Below are 14,381 nucleotides of genomic sequence, written 5' to 3'. Positions count from 1 at the left end.
AGACAAGGGAAGGGGGGAGTAAGGGTCCCATGTTTAGCCCTACATTATGAGGCATTTCACACGAGGCAGTTATATCATATTCAAAACAGCTAAGTCCTGGATATCATTGGAAAACCAGACAGATAGTACAACTCCTCTGTGGGTTTTACCATTTCAAACCATCACTCCTAAAACACTAAATAATACTAACAATCTATTTACTAAGTGTAATCTGATTGTGTGGGAAAAATGGCACTGTCTCCAGTTGCTTGCCATTGACACTAATGGTATTTCATCCTAAACTTATAAATGAGTTCCAGAGAAAACAAATACTGTCAATGAAGGAAAAGGGCTACATTAGGGTAAGAGACTTCTTATAGTAATAGCAGATCAATGGCTATACAACATTTCAGGTGGAATATTGGTGCTTTATCCTTGGATTGGCTATGAATCCACCAACAAATACTTATTTTTAAAGAGACCCCATTATCTTTATGTAGGTGACCCTGACCCTTTTATAATCTTTGAGAATCTGATCTTTTGCTCTTACTGTAGTGGAAAGATCAGTGCCAGGGATTTATGGGAAACTCCTATATGCCAGGATAAAAAACAATTTGGAAGATGGATTTGGGTGGGCCAATACCTAATAAACAATGGAATAAAATATGGGAATCCAAACCTGTCAGCTCTGTATTAGCATATGTCAGGTAAAGAACTATCAAACTTTGGCAAAGGTGGTATTGGACACCTGTTAAATTGTCTTACATAAAACCAGTATTGTCACCATTGGGCTACGTATTACCATTTTTGGTGGACTTGACCAGAAGCTGTAAGTTTTTGGGATCACATACAGCAGGAATTTGTTAGAACAATAAGCGAGCCATCGTATTTATGCCACAGCTGTTACTGCTGTAAATGTGTGAAGGTCTTGATGTAGAAATTAAATATAAAGAACTACTCATTTTTCTTATTGTTGCTGCCCGCCTAGCAATTACCCAGATATGGAAACTGCTGAAGCTTTGGTACAACAGCGTATGGAATATTGCTATTGCAGAAAAAATTACACATGAGATAAGAACATTAAAGAGGCTAGACTAGAAACCAGACAAATTTTATGCCATATGGCCAGACTTGATTTCCCATTAAAATCACACAGGATCGAAATACACTCCTTTTCCACTTTGCCTCCGGATGTAGAACTTGTGATGTAGACACTTTTTCCTTTGGGTGACCCTCTTTTAATGAAATGTAAAACCATCTTAGTTATTATAATGGAAAACTATCTCATTTGCTGCATTTAATTACTATGTACGGATATACATCCTGCATGGTTTGTTATCTGTGCATATGACCTCAGCGCTTTAATGAATATGCTTGGTTGTTATTTTTAGTTACATAAAAGCAGTAAAAAAGCTTGCCATTTACTCAACAGTCCAACTGATTGAACTTCAGCCTTGGTGATTAAAATTGCCTCCCACCAATTTATCTATGAAAGCATTAGACTGTTTCTCTGCCAATAAAACCAGTTTGCATACCTATTGTTTTAACCAAGCTTAACACTTATTAACATTTGGAAGTTAACTAGCAGAGTATTTTTTGCAAAGTGGAATGAGAATTAACCAGCCCACATTCCCCTCATACAGACTAGCTGAATAAAAGCAACAGAGACAGTCTTCTTTGGTAACAAGTATTAAAATGTTTATTCACAACCTTTCATATGTTCAGGAAACATAGGCTCTAGCTTGGATCAAAAATATAGAAATAGGTAGTAGATTTTAGTCCATGATTGGGATCATCTGGCCAGAAAAAGCCTCTGGCGGCTCCACTGTCCTATGGCTTAATGGAGAATATGCAAAAAGAGAACAACTCCTCTTAACAAAGAAGAGGAAGAGAAGGAGGAAGGTAACACCTGTCAACAGGAAGTTACATCACAATAAACAAGCAAAGAGGTATCCCCAAATTCTGGCTAGAAGGGACATCTCCCTACTAAAGCATGCTAGCTTGCTCACAGTTTTCAGTTTCATCATTCTTCCCTCCCCCCATCTAAACAACATAAGGGAAGTGTATGTTGCAATATTTACAAGTATTTCAATAAAATAATGTCTGTAAAGCTTAGTTGAATATACCATTTAAACCACACCACTGCACTTTATTGACCCCCCCCCAGCAAATATTTCAGTTCTGTTATTTTTGGGATTGGAAAAACCTCAGATGTGAAATAAAACATATAAGAATAAGAAGGCATTTTTAAAAAATAAAACACTTATAAACATGCCCCTCCTCTAGGATGCACACCTTAACGTGATGAGGGGAGTGCAGAAGAAGGTGAGAGCAATGCCATCAGGAGTCTAGACCAAGAGGCCTGAATACCTCCTATCATAAACCCTATGTACAGAGTATCCAGAATGCACCACGAGATAGTGCTGGAAGATGAGACCCCCCAGGTCAGAAGGCACTCAATGAGCTACTGGAGAAGAACAAAGGACAAGTACAAGTAGCACTGTGACTAATGACACCACTGGGTCAAAGCCAAATGGAAGCCCAGAGGCTGATGCGCAGGAGAGTCCAGAGTTGTACGACGTACACAATAGGAACATGGAATGTGAGAAGCATGAACCAGGGAAAGTCAAGCAAGAAATGGAACGCATCAACATTACAATACTTGGCGTGAGTGAATTAAAATGGACAGGAATGGAAAACTTTCAGTCAGGCAATGACAAAATATTTTATGCAGGAAATGAGAAATTAAGAAGAAACGGGGTTGCTTTAATATTGAGAAGTGATGTAACAAAAGCAATTAGGGGCTATAACACAAAGTCTGAGCGAGTTATAGCAATGAGATTTAATGGGAAACCTATTAACATAACTATCATCCAAGTCTATGCTCCAACAGCAAATGCAGAAGAAGAAGAATTGGAGAGATTTTACACAGAAGTAAAGGAAGAAATTGATCACACACCAAAACAAGATGTTCTGATAATCATGTGGAACTGGAATACAGAAGTAGGGACCAGAGAAGAATTAGAAATTGTGGGGATATGGGGCTTCGGAGATAGAAATGAAGCAGGAGAAAGACTTACTGAATTCTGTGAAGCCGGTAATTTGTTTCTTGCAAACACATTTTTTGAGCAACCAAAAAAATGGCTGTACACGTCAACATCTCCAAATGGTCAATATAGGAATATTCTATAATTGGTAGCAGAAGATGGAGAAGTTCCATACTTTCTGTGAAAACAAGACCAGGAGTAGATTGCGGTACAGATCATGAACTGGTCATATCGAAAATCAGAGTAAAACTAAAGAAGAACAAAGCAATCACAATGCCAAAATGCAATTTAAATAACATCCCCGGAGAATATAAAGATCAGATAAGGAACAGATTTGAGGCTTTAAACTTAGTTGATAGAGAACCAGAAGAACTATGGAGTGAAGTCAGAGACATTATCAGGGAAGAATGCAAAAAGACAATACCTCTAGTTAAAAAGAAAAACCACAGTGGATGACTGATGAAACTCTTAAAATGCTTAAAGAAAGAAGGAAAGCAAAAGCAAAAGGAGATAAACATAGTCAGAACCCTATATGCAATAATACAGTGACAAGTACGTAGGGACAAAGAGAATTATTACAATAGTTATTGCATAGAAATAGAAGAGGACAACAAAAAGGGAAGAACGAGAGCCCTATTCCAAAAGATTAGAGAAATAAAAGGGAAATTTAAACCAAGAGTAGGGATGTTGAATAATCAACCGGGGAACACACTGACTGACCGAGATGAAATAAAAGGAAGATGGAAGCAATACACTGAAGAACTCTATAAAAGAGATGCAAGGATGACAGATGGAGGAATCATATGATGAAGAACCAGAAATTTTAGAATGTGAGGTGAAAGCTGCTCTTAAAATACTTGGAAGAAACAAATCACCAGGAACAGATGGCATACCAGTAGAGTTGCTACAAGTTACTGAGACTGAATCTGTCCAAATTTTGACAAACATTTGTCAATAAATATTATTTGTGAATAAATATTTAAACTAAACAATGGCCCTCAGACTGGAAGCATTCAATATACTTCCCAATTGCAGTAATGCAGTAATTATCAGTTGCCTTAATATCCCATGCAAGTAAAGTAATGCTCAAGATTCTACAATAAAGGCTCTTACCATATTAGTAAGAAATGCCAGACATCCAAGCTAGATTTAGAAAGGGAAGATGTACCAGAGATCATATTGGAAACATACATTGGATAATGGAATGGACCAAGGAATTTCAGAAGAAAATCACCCTGTGCATTATAGATTACAGCAAAGCCTTTGATTGTGTAGATCATGAAAAACTACAGACTTATTTAAGATTAATGGGGTGTCACAGCATCTGATTTTCCTGATGTGCAACCTATACTCTGCACAAGAGGCTACTGTAAGGACAGAATATGGGGAAACCAATTGGTTCCCAATTGGAAAAGGTGTGAGACATGGGTGTATTTTATCACCCTATTTGTTTAATCTATATGCAGAACATATACGGAAAGTGGGATTGGACCAAGTTGAAGGAGGTGTGAGGATCGGAGGGAGAAATATCAATAATTTAAGATATGCAGACAATACCATCCTACTAGCAGAAACCAGTAATGATTTGAAACGAATGCTGATGAAGGCCAGAGGAAAGCACAACTACAACTGAACATCAAGAAGACTAAAGTAATGACAACAGAAGATTTATGTTGTATTGTTCATAAAGTTCATAAATTGTTAGTTGTATTGTTCATAAAGATGATAGTTCATTGAAAATACATTCTCAAGGGAATGGGAAAATATAGTTTGAAATTTATAATATTTATATCCTAGTGGGCTTTCCAGCACCTGTCAGAAAAGAGGTAGGTAGCAGCCTCTTTTCAGCAAAGGAAGATTGTCTTCTCCCTTGGAGAACAGTGTTTATTACAGGGGACCACATATGCAAGAGACCTATGTCATGTTGTTCTACACAGAATCTGTGTGTGTTTTTGTGACACATCATCAACTGGAAAATGTCCGTCTCTCAAAAACCATTCAGAGCTTTCTTCTGTGTAACATCTGATATTGTTGAATCATTGTGGCCAAGAACTTTTTCAGTTATTATTATCCTTTGCTGTTGATACATATATATCCACACATCCCAGGACTTGAGAAATAGAGGGAGTAGTGGTAAGCATGTTGTATCTAAGTATAGCAAAGAATAGGTGTATGGTCCCAGCCACGTTCCTTCTGTAAATTGGCTATGTGTGGTTCCCTTTCGTGTGGGATTCTTCAGGGAGTTGAACTCACATAATTCAGGGGACAGACATTTGCTGTGAGGGTAGAAATGTTTTTTCTTTAAATGAAGGGATGGAAGTCCATATTGTAGAGAAACAACTTTCTGAAAAGAGAACTTTAAACTGCTTTAGGTGCATGCAGCTGAAGCAACCCTTTCTACACAGAATTGTTTTAGTTGGCACTCTTATATTTGGTATCATAAATAGCTCTCAAAATAAGTTGTGGAAAAGGTGAGATAAGGGCAGCTATATAAGGCCTCAATTGTTATTTAGCTACTTTGCCTGAGTTCTTATAAGACTTAGTTTATTTGAGACTGCTTATAACCATGACTACTCTGTGTTCTTTTAGGTTTTTAATGATTTAACATGGAAAATAACTATTCAGTTACAGCAGAGAGGTATATAAGTTTACTTGTCAGTAGGAGTTGAATTTAGAGGAATGCTGTTCTCTCATACTCTATGAGCCAAGGAATGTCATGTGTGCCTTCCATTCAGACAGATTGCTGGCTGAAAAAGTCTCTGCTAGGTGCTAAAGATACTAAGTTTCACACCTAGAATTGGCAGCCATTGCTTCTTTATCCCAGAATCCTAGGTGTGTAGTCTGATATCTGTAACATTCATTCAGCCTGCAATCTACATCTTGGAACTGAGTCTACAAGCTGACGTTATGGATAGAACATCCACCTGAACTTTTCTACTACTTAGTTTGTTTTTTCCTTGTCCCCATCCCACCTAGGGTACTTAGATGGCCAACTGTGAATAAAAGTCTGGTTTCAAAATGATATTGTGATAGTTGGCAGTATTTCTTATATAAAGGTGTTCATGATATGTGCAGCATTGGCTTTCAACAAGACAACTGAGTTCTCCAGTTCCATCTCCAAATAGTCTACGTGTGTGGATACCTCATAACCTTTTATCCCTGAAGCTAAGCAGGCCCATAGGTCAGCTTTGCATTTAGAAGGTCCCAGGCTTGATCCTAAGCATCACCCAGTAGGACTGGGAAAGACTTCTACCTGAGATCCTGGAGAGCCACTGTCAGACCGTATAGGCAATTCAGCTAGATGGACCAGTGGTCTGATTTGGTATAAGGCAGCTTCTGATGTTCCTTGTCTGGCCAGAACTTAGATGGGGACTACTTTGGAATCTCATGAACGCTACCCTGAGTACCTTAGTGAAAGGCAGGATTACTGTAACTTAAAATAGTTTATTACATGTTAGTTGCTTTATATGCAAGTCTCAAAATGACTTAAGATGACATAACCTATGCATTTTAATGCACACCTGCTCTACAGCTGACCTTATATGCCCTCTTGACAATTTTTCAGTCATTGCCTTTCTCTCTTTTGCTCTCTCCCCCCCCCCCAGCACTTTAGAAGTACTTAAAGGAAGGTGTGATGACTGGTCATAAAACTTGTGCCGAGTTATATTCCTGAGAAAAAGGATTATTAATTAACCTAATACTAGACCCTCCCTTCTTTACAAGCATTGTGGAGTGAGTTTGTTTTGTATTTAAAAAGCAAACTCCCAACAGAGGAGCATATTAGATAAATGCCTATGTGCTTAAGATGTTGCAATCATTTGGAAGGTGTGTATGACAGAGGGAAATAGACATGTGCACAAATTTTCTATTACAAGCAGAAAGTTTTGTTTTTAAAAGGTTTGGCAGTGGAGCACTGCAGCTGTCTTCATAGTCAGGATGAAAGGACGCTACGTGAGGGTTAGGGGAACAGGGCCACCAGCAGCAGGAAGGATGCAGTAGTAAGGATTGGGTCTCATAAGAATCAAGAACTGGTTTGGGGGTGCTGTTCACAACTGGGTACTGCAGGATCTGGGAGAGCACCCAAGAACAGCAGGAGTTAATCCAACAGAGCCCAAAGTTCAACTGCGTCCTTATCTTGAATCTGAGCTTGGTGTGACTTGACAGAGCTCTCCCCTTCAAGTAGAATTGGACGGCATTTTACAGGGAAAGCATGCTCGGTTGGAGGAGCTGCACTGTTGTTGTTACCCATCCTTCTGCCTGAGGTGCCAGGGTGGGTTACAACAGATTAAAATATATCCTTAAAAACAATTTAACACTATAGTGCTTTATTACACCATTCACTGATCTCAGGTTGTGCTTCTGCTTTCTCCAGCAGGGACATCTAGGAATATGAACAGCTTTGGGCGGTTGATGGGCTCACCTGAAAGGTGTGAGCTGCTAGCCCCAGATTAAAAGTTTGACTCCTCCCATGCCAATGTCATAGAGTTCTCTCCTTAGTGTAATTCTGGCAGATTCAGAAGCTGTGACTCTCATACCACTCAGGAAGACAATTCGGCCTGGAACCATCTTCTGGATTAGATCATTACTTTCTGATTGTTATTTCAATTTCTATCCCACCCTTCATTGGGTCAACTATACCAGGGTGAATTGCAACACATTGAGCCATAAAAAGCATATTAGCAATTCAAAATTAAAATTAAAACATCAGATAAAAATTCCAAAACAATATTTTAAAATGTTGAAGACAGACAATATATCCGTTTAAGCTGGTTAATTACCCACAGATATATGACACATTATTTTTGTATTCCATAACTATGAATATTATACCACTTTTACCTTTGCCAGTCCTTGGTACAGAAGTTATAACCAGCTGAAATATGTAGCTGCTTCTGAACTCTTTTCTGAGAAATGAGGACCATGTTTCGGGGACAACATCAAGGAATTCCTGTGTGTTGGTAGAAACACCCTTGGTGGTAAAGCATCACAGGAAAAAAATAAGTTATTCCTGTAAATGTTATAAATAGTGTCATTCCAACTGAAACAGCCTAAATTCAGGGATTGCCATGATTGGCACCCTACCACGCCCACACTCATTGGTTTGGAGGTATTCTTTGATTCAGCCAGATTTGGCCATATCATGCCTTTCTTTTCTCTAGGCAGAGCAGGGCAGTCTGACTGACTTCAGACCCTTCCCCGCCCCCCAATTGTCTACATACAAATTGTCGGCAATTTCCCAGTGAAGCCCATGCCTTAGGACATCACCTTTTACAATTATTCAGTGATGCAGGTGTAACTGCACCAGGAAGTTTATCATTTTACATGATCTGTAAGATAAAGCTTCACCTCAGTTATGCAGAATAGTAGGTGTGGGGTTTGGAAGGTCAGTTCTTACGTTGCCTCTTGGATTGAACAGACGACAGTAGAAGCACACAGTGAAAGAATTGCTTGTACAACTTACACAAACTAGGGAATAGCTTTCATTGTCCCTAGCAATTGGAATCATTTGCTTGTGGAGACTTGTTTTCATCCTTTTATTTTATACATTAATTTAATATAAACACACACCAGGATCCACAGAGCTGTTTACAGTAGCTTTGATTACCATAAAGCGCAACACAAATTGCAAAAGTATATAAACATTTCTCAGGAATTGGTGATCAGTTCTCTGTTTTGTTTTTCTAACAGATCTACTTTTATAGGGTTTTTAAATCTTTCTATCAAATGAATTTCTGTGCTTGAATGCTATTTTAAAAAAAAGACTTCAGAACGTTTCTGATGCCACTTAAAAACTACACATACACAAGCTTACCATTTAGGACGTGAGGAAAAAGTGGATATATTATTGTGGAAACACTATTAGTTCTTTCAGTGTAAATAGGGAGTGTTTTCTCTGCTAAGTGGAAGAGGGAAGGGGTGTGCAGAAACAGCCATGATTATTTTGCTTGCTTTAGATATTTTGGAAGGTAGGGCTATTTTTTTGTTTCATACCCAAACCTCTTGAAATCTTTTTTTTAAGCCCACAGAGTATCTGTCGTGTATTTCGCTAGCTCCACTCATTTGTGATTTCAAGCGCCGTTCTTTTCCAGGACTCTAACATCAACACAGCTCACCACAGAAATCAACAGAGACAAGTGAAAACCAAGGCCCTCATGTCTACTGGCCCTCTGGTATGAGAGGTGATCCCAAAGTAGCCAGACCGGCTGAGGAACTTTCCCTTCTCTGCCCTAGATTAAGGAGCAGCTGTTCTTGTACTCAGCTGTACAAATAACAGCAGTGCAAATTGTGTGGCCTGTACTTTATTAAGCTGAGATGTGCATCGGCAGGAACAATAGGGAGCATGGAACGGTAAACTCCATAAATGTAGGTTGCCAAAATAATTGGAAGTTGCTTGCCAAAGACTGCTGTTACTATGTAACATTGCTTCCTAGCTTCTGGTGAACTCTGCAGTGCATGACTAAATGGAGAGAAACTCTTATCCCCTGCCACATCTTATTTTACTATTCTGTACGTTTAGAATGGAAATGCATTTTATTCCCTTTATTGCTGTTTAATAAATAATGAAATAGCCCCCAAAGTTGTATTTATTCAGCACTAATAAAGAGCAGTGCAAGCTGCTACACATTTCACAATGTGTTTCCTATTCAAGATGTGTACAGAAAGACAGACCGTCCCTATAGGCAACTCAAAATGTTAGATTGTTACCATGACTGTTTATTTTATTTGTCTGGCATTCTAAGTGCATTTAAAACCTCAGAGAATTGATGTGGTTGTTAAGAATTTCTGTGTGTCTACAACAAATTGCTTATCTTCATTTTATTACTACATAGCGTTGGGTTGCTGTGTAGGAGATCCAATCAAATAGCAGGGTATATATTGTCAAATTTCCATCAGCAGCATATATTTTTATTGGAACATGGGATCATCTTATAGCAGAGACAAGAGAAGAGCGCTGCAAGCTTCCCCAGGCCTGCAGGTGTTAGGGTTATACAAGTTCACATCCTTTATTTAGGGACGGGCACCTCACCTTGCAATCTGTTCCCTCCTATTGCATTAACTGCATTTAGATGTAATAGTAAACTATGTTTTTTCATTGTATGAATGGGTCTCAGGCTCGTGCATTCCCTCCTCCAGCACAGCTACAAGGAGGAGATTAGAAGTTTTCACTACTGCAATTTAGCATTATGCTTGAACCCAAACAAACAGTGCTTAGTTTTAATTGTGATTTACTGAAACAAGCCATACTTGACTTACGAAGCTGGTTGTTTCAATAAATTGTCATTAGGTTTAACCACAGTTCAGGGTATGGTCCTAATGTTAAACTGTGGTTAACTGAAAATGGAAGTGAATGTTTTTATCTCCTCACAGCTATTCCAAGGCTCATACACATAAAGATAAGTTTGTTTGTCACCTTACTTCTTGTATTAGCCATGTGCTGTACCTGCAGGCATTTTAGAACAGAGGGAAGCATAAAGTGAACACACAGAGTCAACACTATGGCATATTTCAAATGTGTTCAGGAATCGGGACTATCAGGAAGTCCAGTTATCTATAAGAAAACTGTGGTAGTAAAGCTTCTGGGAGGAACAGGAATCTGAAGTCTTCTAGGAAGACAGTGGTATTTGTAACTAATACAGTTCTCTGGTTGTTATTAATTCTAATAAAATTACAAATTATTTAAATATTTGACCTTTTAGTTGATAGTAGTTGACCAGTCAGTTGGTGAAGTCTGTATGTCTGAAAATCCTATTACATTTCAGATGCTCTTGATAAGGTTCTTGAGACACAATGGTGGTTTTCATTGTCGTGTTTCTAATGCATCACTGTTGGAGTCCACATTGTATTGTAATGGTTCCTCTCATTGCTTCCTTTACTGTTTTTTTTCCTTCCCCCTTAATTGTTTCAGTAGTACATGCTCATTTATCACTGAGACCATTATTAATGAATGCTGTGCTTCTTCATTATGTTGCCATGGTAGCTTTGTGTGGGGGAATTATCTGTTTCCAGATGGAAATCTCTGTTTGTTGTACTGTTGGCTAAGCATTTATCTAAAATGTGTGTGCACACCATACATAGATATCTATATGTCATGTTGGTGATGGGTCTGTTTCCTCCATACCCTACTTGCCTAATTGTTGTTTAGGGCCATCATATCCAGCTGTTTTTATGCCATGGATTTGAAGAGGCGCATTGTCTATGCAGTCATAATCATATCTTCCTTTTCTCTGCACCTGTATTGCTCTTCTGTCCTTGTTCCCATTTCTGTCACTTTGGAGTTGGTTTGCTTTTGTGGTGGGTGGCGAAACACATTCCTCCCCCCAATGTTTTAAACATTATTCTGGGCCTTTCTTTAAGTGTATATAAAATCTAGAGTTTATGGGAAAATACTAGGTGTTTTGTCTATCAATCAAATTTTAAATAGAGCAGAAAATAGTCTTGTAGAAAACATTCCTTTTAAAGATTGTTTGCTTTTTTAACCAAGAACATTTGCACAAAGTAACCATAAACAACATTTGTTTAAGCGCTTTTGAGTGTTGAAAGCACTTGCACATTAACACAGTAAGTCTTACGGCAACCTTGTCAGATAGGTTAGTTAAGAACATAAGAACATAAGAAGAGCCTGCTGGATCAGGCCAGTGGCCCATCTAGTCCAGCATCCTGTTCTCACAGTGGCCAACCAGGTGCCTAGTTATTTTGTTGTTGCCTTCAAGGCAATTACAACTTATGGCGATTTCAGGAGGAAGGGGCTGAGAGCATATGGAGCCACCTAGCAGGTCTCAGCTGAAGAGAGATTTGAAACACTCAAATGTTTTAGCTCCCCAAATATATCAGCTCCCTGATTAGCTTCGTTACCTGACATGAAGATCTTGTTTTTTATAATAAATATAGGAAGGAAGGAGGTCTATACTTGAGTTTTGCTTTTGTTTTGGGTCCTGTTCTTTATTCTTCACTCCCTATCTCCCCGTTGTGGCATCTTTAGCATTAACAGTTTTACATGTGTAGTGCACACAGTTTATACAATGATACTCTAATAACTGAACTTCACGTTCAGAATCACAGTTAACCTTACATCCAACCTTTATAAGGTAGATCAGTATTACTTGCTTACATATTACAGATAGAGAGTTGAAGGTAAGTGGCATATCTGAGGAGAGAACTAGATGATGTGTAGAGCACATAGTGCTGGCAAAACCCAACATGTTGCAAAAGAAAACAGTCTGATGTGATGACATCGTAGTGAGAGTTTCTTTGCCTCTGTTCCATTACCATAGCTGCTCCTCGCAGAGGTAGATAAATTCTCAAGGGTTCTTTTATTAGACATAACCTTCCAGGAGAGGATGAGATGAAAGGCTGTTGCCTTCAGCGGCTGCTGTACATTCTCCATATTGTCAAGCTCTGCTCTAAGGCTGTCCAGTGAGTTTGGAACAAAGATGATATTTTAACTGGGGACTGTTCAGTTTGTAACTTCTGCTCTTAACAGCTCATGCCCTATCTGTGAGTCCCTAGCCATAGTCAGGGGCGGTGTTTGCAAACGTGGGGCCCGATTGGGAGAGCATGGTCATGGGTGGCGTCCCGGAGATTGATGCCGTTGATGGAGAGGATGACGTCACCCAGGCGGAGGGCGCCGCAGCGCTTGGCCGCCAGCCCCGGGAAGATGCACAAGATGAGGACAGGCATGCAGTTCTTGTGGCCGCCCTTGATGCTGATGCCCAGCCCACCTGCCTCTGCCTTCACCACCCGCATGCGGTGCACCCTGCTTGGAGGGGAGCCTGGGGCTGTGTTGCGAGGAGAGGAGCATGACGAGCCACCAGCGCCACAGCTGCCGGGCATCACCAGCGGAGGGGAGAAGGGCTGCCCGGAAGAAGGCGGGTGGCTGGCCGCCGCCAAGGGGGACATCTCCGGGCTGCCGGTCCCGTCTGCTGTGCTTCGGCCTCTCAGGCTGCCTGTGGGGCTCTGCGCTCTGGAGGCATCGGCGGCGGCAGGGCTTCCCCACTCGGTGCCATTGGGCAGCCCGTTGACAGGCTCCACGTTGCCGGGCTGGCTCCAGGCATGTTGGGGCCATTGGGCATCAGCTTGCCCTGTGCCCCGGCATGCATGCGGGCACCCCCACCCCCACCTACCTGTTACCTGTCTTTTACCATTGCCATTAACTAAGATGGCGGACACGATTTCCCTAAAGGGATGAAGCCTCCACTGCCATCTTTGTTGATGGCACGCATGCATATGTAAAATCAGTAATCATTTATTTGTTTATTGTATTTGTATACCGCCCCATAGCTGAAGCTCTCTGGGCAGTTTACACCAGTTAAAAACATTAAAAACAAATATACAAATTTAAAAACACATTTTTAAAAAACACTTTAAAAAGCCCATTAGAGGTTTTCAGTTGTGTTTAGCTTAATTTTGGCAGCCAACTTGTTAATGTCTTTTGGGGGGGGGATCCTTCTCATCCAAGTCTAATTTACTTGATTTGAACTTTTGGCAAAACTCCTGAGTAGAGGGAGCAAAGGAAATAAAATGCTCTGCTACACAAATACAATTGTCTCATTAGAAGCTTATATTTCTGATAATTTCTCTTCCAAGGCCCTAGTTAGCATAGCTGATTTCAAAACACTGAATAGTTTCCAGAGGGCTTTTGAAACTAGGCCCCTGGTTCAGAACTAGATCAGTTCATATGTCTACCTCAACTAAATTTAAACTGTCTGCCACTGTAGGTGTTAAATGGAAAAGGAGTGCATACTTCTTAAAAATTAAGGAAGCAGTAAACAAATAAAGATGTAGGAAAGGTGACTGTGCAGCCAAATTCCAAAGCACATGGGTAGTAGTTTACATGGAGGAGCATCTGTGCTCCTTCTCTCCCAAATTCCCTTCTTAGGCTGCTATCCTTGTCCCTCTCTGCTGTCACTTCTGTAGTCCTCCAAGAGCATTCTCTTCACTGCGTATCTTCTAAATATTAGATAGGATTGTGAGTACCTAGAGAGGAATTCTGGGCAGCTGCTCTCAAATTTTCAAACACCTCCTGAGGGCTGCCAGGAGGAGGTCTAAGCCCGGAATAGGCCTGACGTTATTTTAACTGTTTGGTTGTGTTGATTATGCCAACTGTTGTGGAATATTTATTACTAGTTTGAACCTTGAAGGATAGTAAGTTTTTAACGTGTAAAATCTAATGCAGTATGAATGAAGGATATTCTCCCATCTCTGTCAGCTCCTTCTGCCGCATCTGTAACATGGAAATGATGCTGGCCTGCCCTACAAGGTTGTTGTAAGGATTATTGAGGCAGTTGGAAATGCATGGAAGTGCAATGTTAAGTGCTAAGTATTTATCAATGGCATTGCAATAATCTCATTTTATAC

General features: G+C 39.9%; 1 protein-coding gene across 1 annotated transcript in view; it reads left to right on the top strand.

The window, feature by feature from the left end:
• C6H1orf21 (chromosome 6 C1orf21 homolog) overlaps window positions 1-14,381 on the top strand; it is a 217,946-nt gene that overhangs the window by 88,173 nt on the left and 115,392 nt on the right. The gene's annotated exons all lie outside the window — the stretch shown is intronic.

This window comes from Rhineura floridana, chromosome 6 (genome assembly GCF_030035675.1).
Source record: "Rhineura floridana isolate rRhiFlo1 chromosome 6, rRhiFlo1.hap2, whole genome shotgun sequence".
In the NCBI taxonomy this organism is placed as follows: Eukaryota; Metazoa; Chordata; class Lepidosauria; order Squamata; family Rhineuridae; genus Rhineura; species Rhineura floridana.
This window is presented reverse-complemented; position numbering and strand designations above follow the sequence as displayed.